Below are 20,716 nucleotides of genomic sequence, written 5' to 3' on the forward strand. Positions count from 1 at the left end.
TTCTCGAATTGTCACAACGTATTTGAGAGTCATAACGAAGCTTCTTTGGTTTTGTAACATCAGATATTATCTGCAGTGTTCCTAGCTGCAGCTCAGTGGCAACTGGCAACCTGGATGCTGAAACGCTACTGACTTGGGGATTGGTAGCTAGGTGGTGGGTGGCGCATCAGGCCAAAACACAGAATGACAACATAAACATTACTTGTGGGCTGCCACTGAGCTTTTCAAATGTGAATATTCTGGCTGGACTACTACTGTCAGTGATATCACCTGCTTAGGATTCAGCAACAAAGGCAAGTTAACATTGAACTGCTAACACTCACACAAAAAAGGACAATCAGTGGCCTTCTCAGTTACCTGATCCCTCTGATCTGCACGACTGAACTCCAACAACCCAGCAAAGCCGCCATCATTCAGCCTTTGTAGCCAAACAAAGCCGCCATCATTGAGCCTGACTCAACCACGGATTCACCAGCTAAGAAGCAGCACTGCACAAAGCATGTCTCTCCCTCCATGGACTAACATACTGTGAATAGCATAAAACAAAGTTGCATGGTCAAAGGGAAATTAACAGGAGGGTTAAATAGATCCAGAGTTCCAAACTGATAGCTCAGTACTGAACTAATTGGCTATCTTTTCTCAGTTTTACAGGGTGGTGCCCCACTATTATTAAATCTAATTAATTTCTACTGATTTTAATAGTCAACAAAAATAATTACTGACAAATTGGCTAAGTGAAGAGTGAAGATAACTATATAGTTTTATCAGGGTTGCTGACTCTCATGCTTTCAGGCTCTGTCTCACTCTTATGCAAACAGGAAGAAGCCATGTCATGTTTAATGAATTATTAATTATTTAAATAGCATGACAAGAGGACCAGGTCAGTGAGGATATAATGATAGCCTAATTTATCTTTGTTTTTCTGCACATGAGACCAGTAACACCAGTAAACCCTGGCATTATACTCATTCTGCATAACTAACATAATGGTAAATATTCCCATGACTCACATTTTAGTATTTGTATAGTCATAGTAGATGATTTGGAAACACATGTCTGATTTTCACTAGGTAATAGGACGGTGGTTGGTCAGACACAGTGATGTCTGAGACAGATCTTTCTCTCAGCCATGCTGGAGACAGAGGAGCTGCTCTCCTGTGTCTCTGGGGAAGCTTCTAGTATGTCTCTGAACGTGGTGGCGGCACGTTGGGTAACTAGATCACTACACACCCAGCACTAAAAAGCTAAGTCTGGACTCAGAAAGCATCTGTGGTCAACACTTTCTCTCTTCCCTTTCTCTCACTTCCTTATCTCTTGTTCCTCCAGTAGGAGGGCATTATGACTGCTACCATGCACCACATATCAGGGATAGAAAAGCAAAGGGAGAGGAAACGGACAAATGGACCGACTTAAGGGACATGTCTGTTCTAATCAGTAAGTGGACTTAAGGCTCTACTCCATTCCACACCTTCAGGTGGAAATTACCCTTACCCATTAATATTCTACATGTGATAATGCAATATGATTCTACACTTCATTAGTGCAACGTCTGTCAACGTTTCACCATGACAGACAAAAGTATCCATTATACTCAATATTATGAAACCTAATACATTCACATACAATACACTGTATATATTAAATGTACTGATACATTTAATTTGTTTTTAAAATTACCATGACATGGGAGCGCCCTGGTTCGAATCCGGCCAGGGACCTATGCTGCAGGTCATTCCCCTGATTCCTGTCGGCCTCTCTGCCAGTTACCTACTAAAATAAAGGCAAAAAACCCACTGAAAATAAAAATCTTTAAAATGGCCATGGCATGGAAATGTTTATATTGAACTGTACTACGAAGCTGTACTTTCTCTTATCGAGGTAACCTGCTCCGGAGCAGGTCATGTTCTGGATAAGAGATCAATGAGTATAAAAGCACCACCTCCTGACCAATCAGTTCTCTTAGAAAATGGCCTTCCCATTCTTAAAAGATCCTGTCAACATTGGTGCGCGGATTGCGAGAGGGGCGCTTCGGAGAGCAAGAGTTTTTAGGGATAGATGCAATTTTTTAATTGGCCAAAATGTATATTAAAAAAACAATCATTGAGGCACATGAGGGATATTATTCTGTAGGTTTGACATCTTGAGATCAAAAGGTCAGGGAGCATAATAACTTTATTTATGTATTTATTTATTGTAATTGTAAAAAAAAAAAAATTACGAAAATAAATATTTGTAAAATAATCCTTGATGCACATGAGGGATATTAGTCTGCATTTTATACAGTTGGTTTGACATCATTCACTCAAATGGTTGAAGCGCAAAATAGGTTTGTATTTTGAATGTTGAATATTAAACTTAATGTCGCAACGAAGGAAGGGCACTGAGGAAGCACTCTGCCCGAAACGTCTGTGCCGTAATAAAGTGAAATTGTGTGATCAGAGTGCTGTCTGTTTATATTGTCCAATTTATTAATATTGTATAATCTCACAAATTTACGCATTAACAGAGTCGGCCATTTTCTGCCAGCATTCCTTCCTGGCTTTTGCTGTGGCAACATTGTTGCTTTTGGCCTGGATGATGTGTTTGAATTCTTCATATTTTTGAATAATAATTGTCTGCTCCTCCATGGTAAAGTAGGCTGCTCTGCAGAGTTTCTCCATGTTTGCGATTGGTAAGATGCTGCAAACACCTCCCCTTTATGTGAGCGTGCAGTGATCCAGATTGGAAAGCTTGTTATCAACTCGGTAGAAGTGCAAAAAAACCCAACAAATTCCTGTCCTTCGAGTAATGTGTCATGCTAGCATATTCTAAATTTTCAAGGTTATTTTAAAAATAAGACGACCGGAAAAGGATCAGTTTGAATGTAAAGACAAGATTATTGTTAAATATTTTTTCTCTTTTCTTTTATTATTCCAACCACAATATCTATACATAGACATATTCATTTGTATGGAATAGTATAATAGCAGAAATGTTCATTATAAAAGATGTGTATTGGCTACTGACATGCTGTATTTATACAGTGATATGCCATATTATTGGAAGAGTAGCTATATTTACTGCACAGCTCTGTATAAAACATCCCTATGGAGTATAAAACATTAACTCCACTCTGTGTATCCCAAAGCATAAGACCACACTAATGGCACTGGCAGATCAGGGTTACACACCACCCACCTGCACTTGAGGATAAATCATCCATCACTTCCCTTTTAAAATGGACAGAAAATGTATTATTCCATACACTCTGCCTCACAGCCTCAACAAATGAAGAAGACAGTATCAGCGTGAGTCCCAGGCCAGACTCACAACATCGTATTGATGTTCTCCCCCCTTCACCCTCTAAGTGAGTATAAGGTATCCACAAGCTCCAAGGTTGGCGCCAGCCTCTGTCTTTTCTGCACCACAAACCAGAATTAATTGCAAATCAATCGAACAAAGTACAACTGATCAGTAAACCAATTAGTAATTTTAGCTCTTTGTCCAGGTTTAGCTTTCCCCAGGCTTTCACTGCCTTATGATTTTCTTATGTTCTGTTTTTTTCATTCATACTTATGGTTTCTTATGCAAACAGTGAATTTTATATTATATAGCAATTTAAGTAGGATTCGTGTAAGCCTCAAATACTGGCACAGACAACATTTTTTGGAAAAGCTTTTCATCTAGGTCATATCCAGTGTGTTGACTATTTTTTACCTGATTAAGTAGTTTGTTTATCTTGACGTTTTCAGCTCTACAATCTTTCCATTTCATTCATTTCACACAAAGTACAGAGATACAGAGCTATGATCAGTGGGCAGAAGGTTTGCAGTGGAGTTATCTCTGTTAGATGTTTATGTCTGAAAAGTAGCAGATTACTCTTTAACATACTTCATGTTGTCTTTACTCTTAACAATTTCTGCCAACATCACAGGCTTGTAGGAAACTAAAGCAGCCCATGAAATCACAATCACAGTTCTTCCAGTGTATTAAGACGTTCCCCATATCAACACATAAAACTCGCATAAATATTATATTATGTTTTCTACATTATTTTTGAGCGTTTGTGCTTTGACTGCCACTTTTTTAATAAGATAATTTTGCTGTGCCCTCCTCCTTGGATATCGTTAAATGGCCCCAGACAGGAAAATTAGCTACACCAGTTGCTTATTACGACAGCCCATCTCCTAACAAATGTTTAATGGCAAAGGATGCAAATGTAAGGAAGCGTATTGCATTCACTGTTTTTTCTGAGTACTGAGTACTGTCTGTTTTTCAAGGTAATTTTTTCTGTTTTTCTGCATAAATTCTTTTCTGATCGGTGATTCGTGGTAATTATTATTAGTAATTTTTTTTTCTGTTTTCCAGAGTAATTTATTTTTATGCTTGGTTTTTCGGGGTAATTTTTTCTGATTTTCTGAGTATTTTTTTTCTTTTCTGTTTTTCTGGCTACTTTTCTTTTCTGAGTTTCGAGGGCATTCAAAACATTGGACACATTCACTCTTCATTGAGAGCTCGATGTAATGGAAGCAAACATGACCTGCTTGTTTAGTTTAATCAAGTTTTACTTTGATCTGGGTTTAAGACACTGGGAGATTGTCCTGTATTTAGGCCATATAGATGATATTACTATTAGTTTGTCGACTTTGCGCAGGAACCTGAAGACTTTGCGGTTGTTCAGAAGGAAAGCCCATTCAGATCTCCTGGACATAGCAATGTTTCTCCAGGATCAGCTGGACATATATGGTATGCTCCATGGATACAAGATAATGCATTTAAAATGCATTCAGGCTGCAGGTTGGATGTTCTCGCATGATTTCGAAGTGTCTCGATAATTCAGAGAAAAAAATTACCACGAAAACAGAAAAATAATTACCCCAAAAAACAGGAAAAATTACTCCAAAAAATTAGGAGTGCATTGAGTGAAATTTATTTTTTTCCTCTTTCACTGGAAGGTCTGTCAAAATGTGTGCTACAATTGGATGGACACCTAGCATCTGTAGCCTCCATAGTTACAGTAGTTTTTGAGAAGGTGCACATCAGCAATGGTGTAGCCCCTTTAAATGCTTTATAAATCTATTCAGTATGCCAACTTCTGGATGTGACACAGCTCAGAGTTGTAGTGAAAGTCCGCTGTGTAAAGGGTGAAGAGGAGGGGCGCCAGCACAGTCCCTTGAGGTGCCCCCGTGCTGCTGACCACAGTGTCAGATGTGGTGTCAGCTCTATGTTCCCACAGCTCTTTGTTCCATAGCCCTATGTTCCCACAGCTCTATGTTCCCACAGCTCCTGTTCCCACAAGCCCTATGTTCCCACATTTCTAACTTTTTTTTTCAAAATTAGGCCCTATGTTCCCACAGGATTAGGGTTAGAGTTATATTTTACAATTGCATTCATTACATTCACCCCCCAAAATTTTCCCCACACTTGTCTGGGTCTACGGCACCCAGTGTTACGCTTGAATCTTTTAGGCCCATGTGGGAAACAAACCCCAGTCTCCAACATGATAGTCCCACATCAGCAGATTGGATAGAACTCCAACATTTAAAGTCTGTGTAAAGTAAGAATAAATATGTGTTCTGAGTTTGACATACCACAGAAGTGTGTTGTTAACCACCCTGCCAAATTTTAATGATTAAAAAAAATATATGAAATGACGCTTCAAACCATAGACTGTATAATAGAAATGGACGTAACATCAGTGACGTCACCCATTGGTTTGGTGACTGCCACTTAGGGCGGCTGTGGGCAGGAGGTAGAGCGGTCGTCCTGCAATTGGAAGATTGGTGGTTCGATTCCCGGCTCCTCCAGTCCACATGTCGATGTGTCCTTGGGCAAGACACTTAACCCCAAATTGCTCCCGTTGCTGTGCCAACGGTGTGTGAATGTGAATGAATGTTAGATCCCTCTGATGAGCAGGTTGGCACCCTGCGTGGTAGCCCCTGCCATCAGTGTATGAATGTGTGTGAAAGGGTAATATGACATGTCATGTAAAGCGCTTTGAGTGGTCGCACAGACTAGAAAGGCGCTATATAAGTACAGTCCATTTACCACTTGGAAGCCAATATTTTCGGATCTGGGCAGCGTCATCTTGAAAATTTCAGGTGCATGCCGGGAAAAAAAGAACACGGATTCTACTTATATGGGCATGAGGCGGAGTCATGGGCGGAAATCAAGTGAGAAGTTGGTGAATTCTCCATTGACTTGTATAGAGATGGAAGTCCTTTTGAACACAAAATGGTCGCCCTCTGGTGGCCTTTTGATAGAATGCAGCTCTAAGTTACTTCCGCGTTGGCCTCATTTCAGAGGAAATTTCAAACTCAGCCTTTTTCTTTGCTGTCAAACGCTGTGGGAGTGCCCGCTCCCTACCAAGTATCACCTGTCAATCACTACCTCTACCAGAAACATGGATGCTACGTTTGACAGCTTTCTGCTGCTAACTCAGCTGCTAGCTCGGTGGCTAACTCGACTGCTAGCTCGGCGGCTACCTCGGCTGCTAGCTCGATGGCTAACTCAGCTAACTGTAGACTGTAATAGTAGTAGTAGTGTGTGCTGAATGTATTTATACCTCTACAGCAGCAGGGGTGGGTTTATGCTAATCACCGCCCAGACCCGCCCACTAAATCCTGAACACAGAAATCTTGAAACACAGTTTGTGAAGCTTAGCTCCACAATTCAAATCTAAATGGTTCAAATGCTTTTTACACTTTTTTTAAAAATTCACTTTACATAGTCTTTAAATGTTTTAAATGTGAAATTTGAAAATTCGGCTCCATAAGTGGTTATCCCTGGTTATGCCAATGCTCAAAGCCCATGTGATGCCGTATCAGATGGATTGGTCTACCCAATGAGGTGAAAAGCCTGGTCTATCTGATCTTGTGAGCGCAAAAAGACGACCCAATCAGGACAGCGTTGTGCCCGCCCCAGTGCTTAATTTGTAGGGCTGTCAAACGATACATTTTTTTATCGCGATTAATCGCAGAATTTCCATACTTAATCACGATTAATCACGTTTTGAATTGCATGTTTAAAACCCTGTCATTTTACATTTCAAGGCAGTTTTAAGCCCATAATGTAAAGCATTTCTTACCAGAGTGTCTTAACTGGGAATCAATCACGGCTCTGCTGCGTAGTATATTTTTTCGGGCTTTTTGCCTTTAATGTACAGGACAGTGGAGATAGACAGGAAACAGGAGGCAGAGAGAGGGGGAATGACACGCAGGATAAGACCGCTCGGCTCGGGCTTCGAACCGGGATCACCTGCAACGAGGACTATAGCCTCAACACATGGGGCGGGCGCTCTACCCGCTGAGCTATGCTCAACCCCGCACCTGGGTGTTTAGCATGGAGGTGCTAACTCAAACTCGACGTACTCCGGTGGTAGTTAAACTCTGTTTGACACAGGTTGCATTTTACTTTTGACTTGTCAACTGAACCGTCTCAAAGTTTTTTAAAGTTAAACAAGCCGTTCAAAAGTCCAGTAGCTCTCATACTTTCCATCACCGCGGCTCTGCTGCGACTCCCACACTCCAAAATGGTACTTTGGTGGAGCTGAGGCTCGCTTGGCTTTGGTGGAGCTGAGGCTCGCTTGGCTGCACCTGGGTGTTTAGCGTGGAGGTGCTAACTCAAACTCGACATACTCCGGTGGTAGTTAAACTCCGTTTGACACAGGTTGCATTTTACTTTTGACTTGTTAACTGAACCGTCTCGAAGTTTTTAAAAACTAAACAAGCTGTTCAAAAGTCCAGTAGCTCTCATACTTTCCATCACCACGGTAGGTTTACTGCAGGAGGCCACTTCAAAGCATAGCGCTACAGCTAGAGGAGCCGTGAGTAGAAGGGACAAAAAGGCTGTGGGAACATAGGGTCTAAACTCGAATAATTTCTTAGAAACGTGGGAACATAGAGCTGTGGGAACATAGACACGCTCCCAAAATGTCAGGGAACAAAATTCTGACTTTGCCACTTCATGTCATGAACATTTATCCATGGTCACAAACATTTTTAAAATGCCTAACAAGAGCAAATCACTATTGGAAAATACTCACGATGCCGCCAAACACTGCATGACATTAACGCAAGGTGGCGAAACTCAAAACACAGTCCACACAGTAGCTAATGCTAATGCTACAGTTTGTTAGCTACTCACCCATACAGCCTTCCAACCATGTAATTATCCTTCCACGACATAACTTCATTCATTATGTTCCTCTTTGTCTCAGGGTTAACCTTCTTTTTGTTCCAGAGTTAAATATTAACTCACCTAACAAAAATTTTGATCTATGAATGTGGGTCCGGAAACATATTGCTATGAGTGTGTGTCTTTTGGCAAGTAAACATACTGCAGCGCCCAACGGACGCATTGTTCTAGATTTTAGGAAGTGCAGGATGTCTTCCAGAGAGTGGCCACCTTCCGAAGGGATGGAAACCAAAATGAAAAATCTAAAAAATATTTTTCTCAATTAAAAATAAATTACGTTGCTGGAAGATGACAACTGCATGTTCAAAAAACGATGGTACTTGACCGGAAATAAGGGAACGATTTATAAATGACAAAATGTATGAATGACAAGAAAACCTCTTTCAAGAGAGGAATAGTGTCAAGCAAATAGTAAAATGATACTGCATCTCCCTGTCCCCCTCCCCTCTCTGTGATTATTTGCCTTTCACTATGCCTTTGAGTGAAGTAACATTAATAGAAACATTTGATTTCTGAAGTGGTGAGACAGCATTTCGTCAGACATGACAGAGAAAATGTAGTAAAGTAGTGGTGTGGTCCCTCTGACTGCAATAATATTGTATATGACATAATTAGATTATTAATACTAACAGATCAGTGTTAGAGCAGCATGTTACTGTTGTAGCTGCTGGAGGTAGAGCTGGTTTCAAAATACATCAAGATGGACCATAAATCATCATAAAATAGCTCTCACCAGGTGTCCTGACCCCTTGCAAGAAACAGAAAAGTTGTTTTCCTTTTCCACTATGACAGTTTCAGTGATAGTTTTGGCCAATGAGTCTTTGCTGGAAGTTTACATTTCTCAAAATAAAACCTACCTACCTTTCTTTTTTCTTCTTTCTGCGGTACCAAAAATGTACCGAACTAGGATTTCAAATCCGAGGTACATGCCAAACTGTGAATTTTATGTACACCCCTAGTATTTATTAATGCTTCCACCAAACTGCAAGTCAAATTGGTGATGTTAAATAGGAGATGACTGATAATGATGACAGAGGACTTACATTTCTGACAGTCTTATTAGGCATGCAAGTATATCTCATGTCAGTTGTTTGTGCTCACACTGGGCTCAGTCAGAACTATCAAAGTATTTATGCTGTCAAGTTTCAACAGAAAATCACATCCCAGTCCTGTCTCACTTTTCCTCCAGTATAATAATCCCTTATTTCAATGCATGTGGCATCTTGGGTTTTTGCTGACATTCACTCAGCAGAAGGGTATAATAGCAAAATTGATGGACATAAGATTCAAGAGCTATAACACAATCTTCTCCAGTAATTTTCCCCTGACAGCTGATAGGTAATTTTCATGTTGGTCCATTCAGAGGGTGACCAGAGCTGCGATTAGGACAGCATATAATAAAGAATGTGTTAATACCTGTGTTTCCTGTCCTAATTCCTCAAATCCATTTGACTGTCATCAACTGTGTGAGAGAAGCAGCCTGAAGAGATTTTAATTATGTTATACCATTAGTCAGATGTCTTGAAGAACAGGTACATTGATTTTGATCGGCTGAGGTTTCATTTATTTACTTCATTAGGAACTACATTAAATGCAGTGGTGGGCCATTAGGGCCTGCAAGGCCTTCTCTGCTGGCATAAAAATATCTGAATAACAGACTTATGTTAATTATATTTTCCATGAATACTTATTAAATAATTCCAAATTGTCTGTTCACTTCCTTTCATAGCTTTTCCCCTGGTTGCGCTGCTTCCAAACGTGTATTTTCATATAAAAGCATTCATCCAATCACATTTCAGCCATCATTTGTTGCAAGGGTCAAAGATATCTGCCTGGAGGCCTTCACAATCAGTCCTGCGGGCCCTGTAGCATAAAATAAGTGTTGATCAAACTGTTGCTTTAACCAATCAGATTTTGAGTTGACGACACCAAGGCCATCTAGCAGGCATACGGTAACGTCAGCGTATTCACACCCTTTGATTGGATAGTCAGAGAGTGTGCTAGCCAGAGCCAGAGCCAGAGCAAGCAGACTGCATCTGTTGCGAGCTGCACATAGTTGTGTTGGTTTAATAGTTGTTTTGTCAACCCACAATGGCTGAAGGAAGAGATGATATGGATTTGGTTGCAGATTTACTGTCAAAGCCATTTTCAAGACGGTCTTTTCAAGAAAAGCTGGACATTGTTAAGAAAAGCCGGGCAACTCCGAAGCTAGCAAGCCTGTCACAATCGGGAAAAGGATTTGTCCGCCACTTTCAGTCCACTAACTATGAGCGGTACCCCTGGCTCACAGGCTCTGAGGAACACTGCAAATTGTATTGCTGGGATTGCTTGTTATTTGCTACTGATCAACATGGTGTTTGGAGCCACACTGGGTTTGCAAATTTGACTTGCCTAACCAAAGCAGCAATGAGACACCAAAGCACTGCCGGACACTTACAAGCAACGGTGCTTTCCAAAACTTTTGGGGAAACCAGAGTGGATCTACAGCTGAACGAGCAAGTGCGCAGGGAAACGGAGCTCCACAACGAAAAGGTGAAGAAAAATAGGGAAATCTTAAAAACACTGATAGACTGTGTCATTTTTTTGGGCAAGCATGGGCTTTCATTTCGGGGACACGATGAAAGCGCTGGATCCAAAAACAGAGGGAACTATGTGGAGCTTCTTTCTCTCATTGCTGAGAACAACGCGGATTTACATTACCACCTGTCCACTAATAAAGTGTTTAGTGGGACGTCGGGCAAAATACAAAACGACCTGATCACTGCTATTGCTGAAGTGATGAGAGATCAGAAGGGAATTTAATAAAGCACCATTTGTCTCTGTTATGGTGGATGAGACGACAGATGCGAGTAATGCAGCGCAGCTTGCACTGGTCCTGCGTTACAAAACAGGCACAAGTGTCAAGGAGCGGTTTGTCAGATTTGAAGACGTTACCAGTGGGAAGCGAGCCGATGACATTGCAGGTCTTATCATCCGATTTTTGGAGGAAAATGAATGCCTGAATAAAGTTGTGGCACTGTGTTATGATGGCGCAGCGGTCATGTCATCTGGATCAAATGGGGTGCAGGCTAAAGTTAAGGAGAAAGCACCTGTGGCTTTATTCATACACTGCTATGCACATTGGCTAAATTTAGTGCTGACTAAGGGTGCCTCAAAGCTTAAAGAATGCAAGATCTTTTTTGCCCACCTCAATGGCCTTGCTGCATTTTTTTCTAGATCGCCTCGGCGCACGCAACTACTGGATGAAATATGCCAGTGGCGTTTCCCTCGTGTGGCACCAACGTGGTGGCAATACACATCCAGAGTGGTCAGTACAGTCTTTGAGAAGAGAGATGCCTTAAAGGAACTGTTTCATCACATTCTGGAGCATCATGACAAGTATGATGTGTGCTGTGCTGATGGATTTAAAGCACGTCTGGATGATTTTGAGTTTTGTTTTTTGCTTCACACATTTGATGGCATTTTTCAGTATTCAGACGTGCTCTTTTCAATACTACAGGACAAAAAACTGGATGTACAGTTTTGTCTGGCACGGGTGAAGGAGTTTTGTGACACCGTTGAGCGGGAGAGGGGCCGATTCAAGGAAATCTACGAGGCCACTTAGCAGCAACGACATGATGAAGCTGCTCCTTTTGAGCAGCTTTAAGATCAGAGAGGCATGGGAGCAGCACAGCCTGCGCAATAGGGAAGCTTTCTCAAAGAAGAACTCTCATCAGCTCTGGCATGCAGTTAAGGACATGACAAATCTGAACTGTAATAAGGGAAGTACTGCATGTAATGAATGAATTGGGGACCGCAAATGATTTTAATCATTTTTCTATGAGATTTGACTATGAAGCAAATAGGGCCATGGAGGAGTGCAATAGCGTACTGTGTACAATACCATGTGATATTCAAAGGGTTACAGAAAGCCAGCGGGCCAGATTGTATATCTGCCCTTCTCCTTAAAACTTTTGCTGCTGAGTTAACTCCAGCATGGAGCCCTCTATTTCAGCTTTCTTTTTACAAGCACACTATCCCAAAAGATTGGAAGAAAGCAATTATTATCCCATTCCCTAAGAAACCTTGTCCAAAGGACAAGAATGACTTCAGAACAAGAATGACTTCAGACCTGTTGCTTTAACATCTACAGTTATGAAAGCCTTTGAGAGTATGATGATAGGGAATCTAAGATGAGAGGTACAACACCTCTTGGATCCTTACCAATTTGCCTACCAGAACAGCAAAAAAGCTGAAACATATGGAGGTCAACCCCTATGTTGGTATTTTTCTTTCCTGACTGGTAGGCAGCAGCAAGTTAGAGTTAACTCACTCTCTCTCTCACACACAGGACATAAGCATAGGGGCCCCCCAGAGGTGTGTAAGCTCCCCCATCCTTTTCACATTATACACTAATAACTAGGGGTGTGACGATACACTCAGCTCACGAGACGAGACACGAGATTTTAACTATATATTTTTTTTATTTATATAAGTATATTTTTTGGGGCGTTTTGCCTTTAATGTACAAGTAAGTAGAGAGAGACAGGAAACTGGAGGCAGAGAGAGGGGGGAATGACATGCAGGATATGACCACTCGGTGCGGGATTCGAACCGGGGTCGCCCGCAGCGAGGACTGTAGCCTCAACACATGTGGCGGGTGCTCTACCCACTGAGCTAAACACCGCCAATTTTAACTATATTTTTAAGAAAACTTCAATGAGGAAATACATGACTGTTCTTTTATTTGAAATTCACAAAATGGAAATTGAATTGAAATGTTTTAACTAACAGGTCCGGGGGGAGGGGCCAGACAAAAGGTAGCTCAGAAAACCTTGATGATGAATAAGACTATTGGTTTTTCGTGTCCCTTACCCGGACGCGGGTCACCGGGGCCCCCCCCCTGGGGGCGGGGCTCGGAGGCGAGCGCCTGGTGGCCGGGCCTTCCCCCATGGGGCCCGGCCGGGCATAGCCCGAAGAAGGGACATGGGACCCCTCTCCCACAGACCCACCACCAGTGAGAGGGGCCAAAGGGGTCGGGTGCGCTGTGAGCTGGGCAGCGGCTGAAGGCGGGGACCTTGGCGGTCCGATCCTCGGCTGCAGAAGCTAGCTCTAGGGACGTGGAACGTCACCTCTCTGGTGGAGAAGGAGCCTGAGCTGGTGCGTGAGGTTGAGAAGTTCCGGCTAGATATAGTCGGCCTCACCTCGACGCACAGCAAGGGCTCTGGAACCAGTCTCCTGGAGAGGGGTTGGACTCTCGTCCACTCTGGAGTTGCCACTGGTGTCAGGCGCCGGGCAGGGGTGGCAATACTTATTGCCCCCCGGCTTGGTGCCTGTATGTTGGAGTTTACCCCGGTAGACGAGAGGGTGGCCTCCCTCCGCCTTCAGGTGGGGGGACGGATCCTGACTGTTGTTTGTGCCTATGGTCCAAACAGCAGTTCAGAGTATCCAGCCTTTTTGGACTCCTTGGAGGGGGTGCTGGAAAACACTCCCCCTGGGGATTCCCTCGTTCTGCTGGGGGACTTCAACGCCCATGTTGGTAGCGACAGTGAGACCTGGAAGGGTGTGATTGGGAGGAACGGCCCCCCTGATCGGAACCCGAGCGGTGTTCTGTTGTTGGACTTCTGTGCTCGTCACGGATTGTCCATAACGAACACCATGTTCAAGCATAAAGGTGTCCATATGTGCACTTGGCACCAGGACACCGTAGGCCGCAGTTCGATGATTGACTTTGTAGTCGTGTCGTCGGACTTGCGGCCGCATGTCTTGGACACTCGGGTGAAGAGAGGGGCGGAGCTGTCAACTGACTTCGAAGACCTCCTCAATCCCACCAACACGCCTTCTGGTAAGGAAGCAGGGCCTGGGGGCTCGGGTGTGGGCTCTCCTATCTCTGGGGTGGAGGTCGCCGAGGTGGTTAAAAAGCTCCTCGGTGGCAGGGCCCTGGGGGTGGATGAGATCCGCCCCGAGTTCCTCAAGGCCCTGGATGCTGTGGGGCTGTCATGGTTGACACGACTCTGCAGCATCGCGTGGACATCGGGGGCAGTGCCTCTGGATTGGCAGACTGGGGTGGTGGTCCCTATTTTTAAGAAGGGGGAACGGAGGGTGTGTTCCAATTACAGGGGAATCACACTCCTCAGCCTCCCTGGTAAGGTCTATTCGGGGGTGCTGGAGAGGAGGGTCCGTCGGATAGTCGAATCTCGGATTCAGGAGCAGCAGTGTGGTTTTCGTCCAGGCCGTGGAACAGTGGACCAGCTCTACACCCTCTGCAGGATCCTTGAGGGTGCATGGGAGTTTGCCCCACCAGTCCACATGTGTTTTGTGGACTTGGAGAAGGCATTCGACCGTGTCCCTCGGGGGATTCTGTGGGGGGTTCTCCGGGAATACGGGGTATCGGACTCCCTGATAAGGGCCGTCCGTTCCCTGTATGACCTCAGGATTGGGTCACTGCTTTTTGCAGATGATGTGGTCCTGTTGGCTTCATCAGACCGTGACCTCCAACTCTCACTGGATCGGTTCGCAGCCGAGTGTGAAGCGGCCGGGATGAGAATCAGCACCTCCAAATCTGAGGCCGTGGTCCTCAACCGGAAAAGGGTGGAATGCACTCTTCGGGTTGGGGATGAGATTCTGCCTCAAGTGGAGGAGTTCAAGTACCTCGGGGTCTTGTTCACGAGTGAGGGAAGGATGGAACGAGAGATCGACAGGCGGATCGGTGCGGCATCTGCAGTAATGCGGACTCTGCACAGATCCGTCGTGGTGAAAAGAGAGCTGAGCCGAAAGGCGAAGCTCTCGATTTACCAGTCGATCTTCGTTCCTACCCTCATCTATGGTCATGAGCTTTGGGTAGTGACCGAAAGAACAAGATCGCGGGTACAAGCGGCCGAAATGAGCTTCCTCCGTAGGGTGGCTGGGCTCTCCCTTAGAGATAGGGTGAGAAGCTCAGTTATCCGGAGGGAGCTCGGAGTAGACCCGCTGCTCCTCCGCGTCGAGAGGAGCCAGATGAGGTGGTTCGGGCATCTAATCAGGATGCCTCCCGGACGCCTCCCTGGTGAGGTGTTCAGGGCACGTCCCACCGGTAGGACACCTCGGGGAAGACCCAGGACACGCTGGAGAGACTATGTCTCTCGGCTGGCCTGGGAACGCCTCGGGGTCCCCCGGGAAGAGCTGGACGAAGTGGCTGGGGAGAGGGAAGTCTGGGCTTCCCTGCTTAGGCAGATAAGCGGAAGAAGATGGATGGATGGATGTTTTAACTAATCATCTTTTAATGAATCACTTCAGTTCTACTTTCTAAATATAGAATTATCATATGCAGTATGCAGCATTGTAAAAAGTTTCCCCATATAGACATTTTATAGATGGATCATTATGGTATTTATGGAAATAACAACCATACATACACACATGACTTTCTGTGTTGCCTCCTCTTCACACTGCAGTGTTGGACTTTTACATATAAATGAACGTTCGTTACATTTAAGCCCTTGTCAAATGAGTTCACACAACGTTGATTAAGTCTATCACCAACAGATAAATCTCTGTGTAGTTCACACAAGGAGATTTTAAATCTTGAGAACGTCTTGAGTACGTCCGCGGGTTGGGAAGCTAACTTCAGGTTAGTCGCCTGCTAACTTAAACTGTGATAAAGTAATTGTAATTGTAATTGTGTGGCTCTTCTAGATTGTCCAAATATCATGATGTGACGGATGAATGAAGCCCTGGCAGTGAAACGAGTTGTTTCGCGGTTACAGGATGCTCAAATCAATTTATCCAACGTTTTATACCCACAACAGTTGCAACCAGACGTCTATAGGGCTAAGGCTACAGGTGTTTCCATGGTTACGTAGACACATTGTGTGTGACGTATTGGTGTTCATGTTCATTTGTCATTGTCTTTACTTATTTCTTTCTTAGCCTCTCAAATTTGAATATTTTTTAATATTTTGCACTAGTTTTGGTTTTACTGGTGTTCATTTGACTTTACTTATAAACAGTGATGGGAATAATGAACTAATGACGTGTTATATTAAGAGAAGTTTACTAATGGCGTTACTTTTACGAGTAATCAAATTAATGACTGTTTCCCCTGTTACAACGCCTTTACCGTTACTGCCCAAAAAAATCCGGTTGTTCAACCAAACAGGCACTTCTTTCTCTCTCTCTCTGTCTTCCTGCCAAAGCGTGGCTGCACTTAGGGGCATAACCAAAGACAGTAGGGCGTGTTCAGTACACAGTGCACAGTGGTTGTCGCACATCCCCCCTCTGATTAACTGGGTTGTAATCATAACAGACATCTCAACTCTCCCGGAAGTTCCTTGACATCCGCAAATGAGATACAATCTCCTGGAATAGTCCTCCTCTCCTGTAGTGAGAGACTGTGCGTGTGTTTGTGTGACTATCAATGCAGTGCGTGTGGGAGCAAAGCGTCCATATAGCTCTGTGTTGCTGCTTATTAGACCAATCGTCAGTACAATTTGTCATAGTTATATTAAGAGAAGTTTATATTGTTATTGTTTTTTGAGGAATGAAATTCAATCGCTGCACATCTGCTACATGTATACATTTTTATTTACTTCTTTTTAGTACATTTCTTAATCATAATGTATTTTTGAACATGTTGTGGGCCAGTTGTTAATTGAGGCAGTAATTTGACATATTTTAACCTTTTTTTAAAGTAACAAAATAGTTACTTTTCCTAGTAATTAATTACTTTGACATTGATGTAATTCAATTACTTACTCTTTGGGAGAAGTAATGAGTAACTATAATTAATTACTTTTTCAAAGTACCCAACACTGTTTATAGACCTTGTGATGTGCAGGAGTGTTGCTTTGATCATGTAAAATATGTTGACATTAATATTGATCATTTTGAATACTTTTCATTTTTTTCGTAACTGATCATATTTTAATATATTGTTAATAGATGTTTTAAAATAAAGTAAGAGATTTACTGTTAATGGATTTGCCTATCTCTAGTTTGTGTGTATACGTTCATCTTCATCCAGTTATGAGCAGTGTGTGTGATTTGGTGCTTGTGCTGGAAGTGTTTTAGGGCCACATATAAAATCTTGTTTAGGGCCAACAAAATCCTAGGGCCGGCCCTGAGTCTGCATGTTAAAGTTTCATTGAGCAAAATACTGAACTGAACTGTGAATGTGTGTATGAATGTTGCTCCCCCTGATGAGCAGGTTAGCACCTTATGTTGCAGCCTCTACAATAAGTGTATGGATGTGTGTGAATGGGTGAATGTGACTCGTAGTGTACACCGCGTTCCAAATTATTATGCAAATGATATTTTTCTCAGATTTTCCTAAATAGTCAATGAGAATGACAGTCAGTATAATTTTCAAGTCATCAACCGTTAGAGTATAATTCAAATTTTATTGAACAAACGTCCCAATGATAACAGTATTTTTTTCAAAAATAAAAAAACTCAAAATGCACTGTTCCAAATTATTATGCACAACGCAGTTTCAAAACATTTTATAGGTTGTAAAGAACTGAAAATGGTCATTTGTTGAATTTGCAGCATTAGGAAACTCACAAGTTCAATGGATGCAAGAATTGTGAAGGTGATATCACACAAGGGGTCCTATGTTAACATGTAACTTGGCCTGTTAAGACGCTTTTTTTTATTGAAATAGATTTTGATTTCAGTAATTATGACCTCCTAATGCTGCAAATTCAACAAATGACCATTTTCAGTTCTTTACAGGTTTGTAACTCGTTCTAAAATATGGAAAAAATGAAGCTTTTTAATGGCTAGTATGTAGTTGCCATATTTTGATATCATGTGGTATGACCTCAAGAAAACAATAAATGTGACATTATTTCTACAAATATATATTTTGATTATAAATTTCATAGTGACCTTTTTGTGGCAAGCTAGCTTGTTTTGTTTAGGTGGTCAGTTCTGTGCCTGTAAATTTTGACTGAACTTGAAAATATCATGTGGTGCGACCATTGCAGTGTGTTTTCAATGACGGATATGTCCAAGATTAGACACTTTTATATTCAGTCAATGATTTATTTACATTCATTCCTTTATTTTAGTATTATTTGGAATATATTTGTGTGCAATTTGAGTCATTTCAGAAGCAACAGTTTAAATTTAATTTTTGTATAATATCATGAAAAAAATGCAATATTACTTTGGCAATTATGCATTTATTTGTAATGCATTTTTTATTTCTAACTGTTATAATCTATTTTACCAGATCGCACTCCCATGCAAGGTAAAAACTGCTTGCCATTGGCAGTGTGTTAATTCTGACATTGCAGCAAGAGCGGTGTACCCTGCAAGGAGAAGACAAAGGTAAAAATGAAAGCCAAAAATAAAGCACCATGACGTACATATCACTCTGGTATGTTTTTCATTACCTGGACGGATTGCAATTTTCATATGCATGTTCATCTACACTATATAGAGTATAGAGTAAGTATTGGGCCACGTGTCCATTACACCTACATGAGCATTCATGATACCCCTTTTTAAATCCACAGGAATTAATATGGAGTTCCCCTTTTGTACCGTATTTTCCACACTATAAGGCGCACTGGATTATAAGGCGCACCTTCAACGAATGGCCTATTTTATAATTTTTTTAATATATAGGGCGCACTGCATTAAAAGGCGCACCGCATTATAAGGCACACAGAATAGAAGCTATTAGCTATTAACATCACAAAGCGGACCAGTAGATTTTCTCTGAACTAGCTCATTGATGATTTTTTGCTGATTTTTCAAAATGAAACGTTGGTTAATACCAAGCAAAGAAAAGACAGAGAGGCCAGTGGAGGAGGCAGAGAGGCCAGCGGAGGAGGCAGGGAGGCCGGTAGAGGAGGCAGAGAGGCCCGCGGAGAGGGCAGAGAGGGCAGCGGAGAGGGTAGAGAAGCCAGAGGAGAGGGCAGCGGAGAGGGTAAAGAAGCCAGCGGAGAGGGTAGAGAAGCCGGCGGAGAGGGCATAGAGGGCAGCGAAGCCGGCGGAGAGGGCAGAGAGGGCAGCGTAGAGGGTAGAGAAGCCAGCGGAGAGGGTAGCAGAGGAGAGTGGAGAATCGCCTTGGCCATCAACCTCTGGCGCGGGAAGAGGAGCCCGCCATAAGGGGGTCCATAAGCAGTCGGATCAGCCTTCCTCCAAGTGTCGCAAGTATCGAGAGGAATATTTACAATATGGGTTCACATCCGTCATTGTCAACGAAATACAACATCCCCAATGTGTAATGTGTACAGAGGTGCTTGCACATGAGTGCCTAAAGCCCGTAAACATGCTCAGACACATGAACACTAAGCACCCCTCTCTTGCCGCTAAACCGACAGATTTTTTCCGCAGAAAGGAGAAAGAGTTGCAAGGCCAAAAGAAAATCCTAATTATCCAAACAACAATCCCAACCAAAGCTCAGAAGGCTTCATATGAGGTGGCATATTTAATTGCACAGGCAAAAAAGCCACACACAATCAGGGAAACACTAATAAAACCAGCTGCCATCGCTATGAGTCGCGCAATGCATGGGCATAAACTGGCCCGTGAGCTGGAATCAGTGCCGCTGTCTGACGGGACCATTTCCCGGCGCATCACCGATATGGCCCAGGACATAAAGAGTCAGCTGATTGACAGAGTGAAGAAAGGGAAATATGCTATACAGTTAGACGAATCCACAGATGTATCGAACTGTGCCCAGCTGCTTGGTTTTGTTAGATATAGTTTTGATGGAAAACGAGGACCTGCTATTTTGCGCCCCGCTGGAGGAAACATGCACAGGCGAGGACATGTTCACAAAACTTAACAAACTGAAAGAAGAGGGACTGTCTTGGGATGAATGCATCGGTGTGTGTACAGACAGACAGAAAATTATCAATCACATTAAATCACATCCACTCAACACCAGGTTGTATGCCACTCTCTGCAATGAACTGGGATCGCAGCATGAAGGTCTGCTGCTCCACACAGAAGTCAGATGGCTTTCGCTGGGAAATGTTCTCAGCCGCCTGTTTGAGCTGCGGGACGAGGTGCGCTTATTTCTGATGGAGCACGGGTCCCAGCTCGCTGACCACCTGACTGACCCTGACTGGTTAACAAGGCTAGCGTATCTGTCTTGCATTTTTGACAGACTGAATTGACTTAACCTGTCATTGCAAGGTGAAAACACAAGCATCATGTCAATGAGTGATAAAATCCGCGCATTCAAGAGAAAAGTGGATCGCTGGACTGCACGCGTTGAAATGGGCAGGATTGACATGTTTCCTGAGCTGGACGAATTCATGGAGGAAAATGATCTGAGTGTTCACATTGTGAAGAAGTCTATCACTACCCACCTTCAAGCCCTCCTGGAACACTTTGACAAGTATTTCCCTGAGGAAACGGCTCCAGAACAATATGACTGGATAAGATCACCCTTCACTGTAACCACCGCAAGTCATCTGTCAGCCTGCATGGAGGACGCACTGGTTGAGCTGTCATGTGACCGCACTTTAAAGACAGATTTTAATTCCAAGACGTTTGCTGAGTTCTGGATTTCAGTCGAGAGGGAATATCCACAGCTATCCAATGGACGTACTGACGCCGTTTG

The sequence above is a fragment of the Scomber japonicus genome, chromosome 9 (genome assembly GCF_027409825.1).
Source record: "Scomber japonicus isolate fScoJap1 chromosome 9, fScoJap1.pri, whole genome shotgun sequence".
Taxonomy (NCBI): Eukaryota; Metazoa; Chordata; class Actinopteri; order Scombriformes; family Scombridae; genus Scomber; species Scomber japonicus.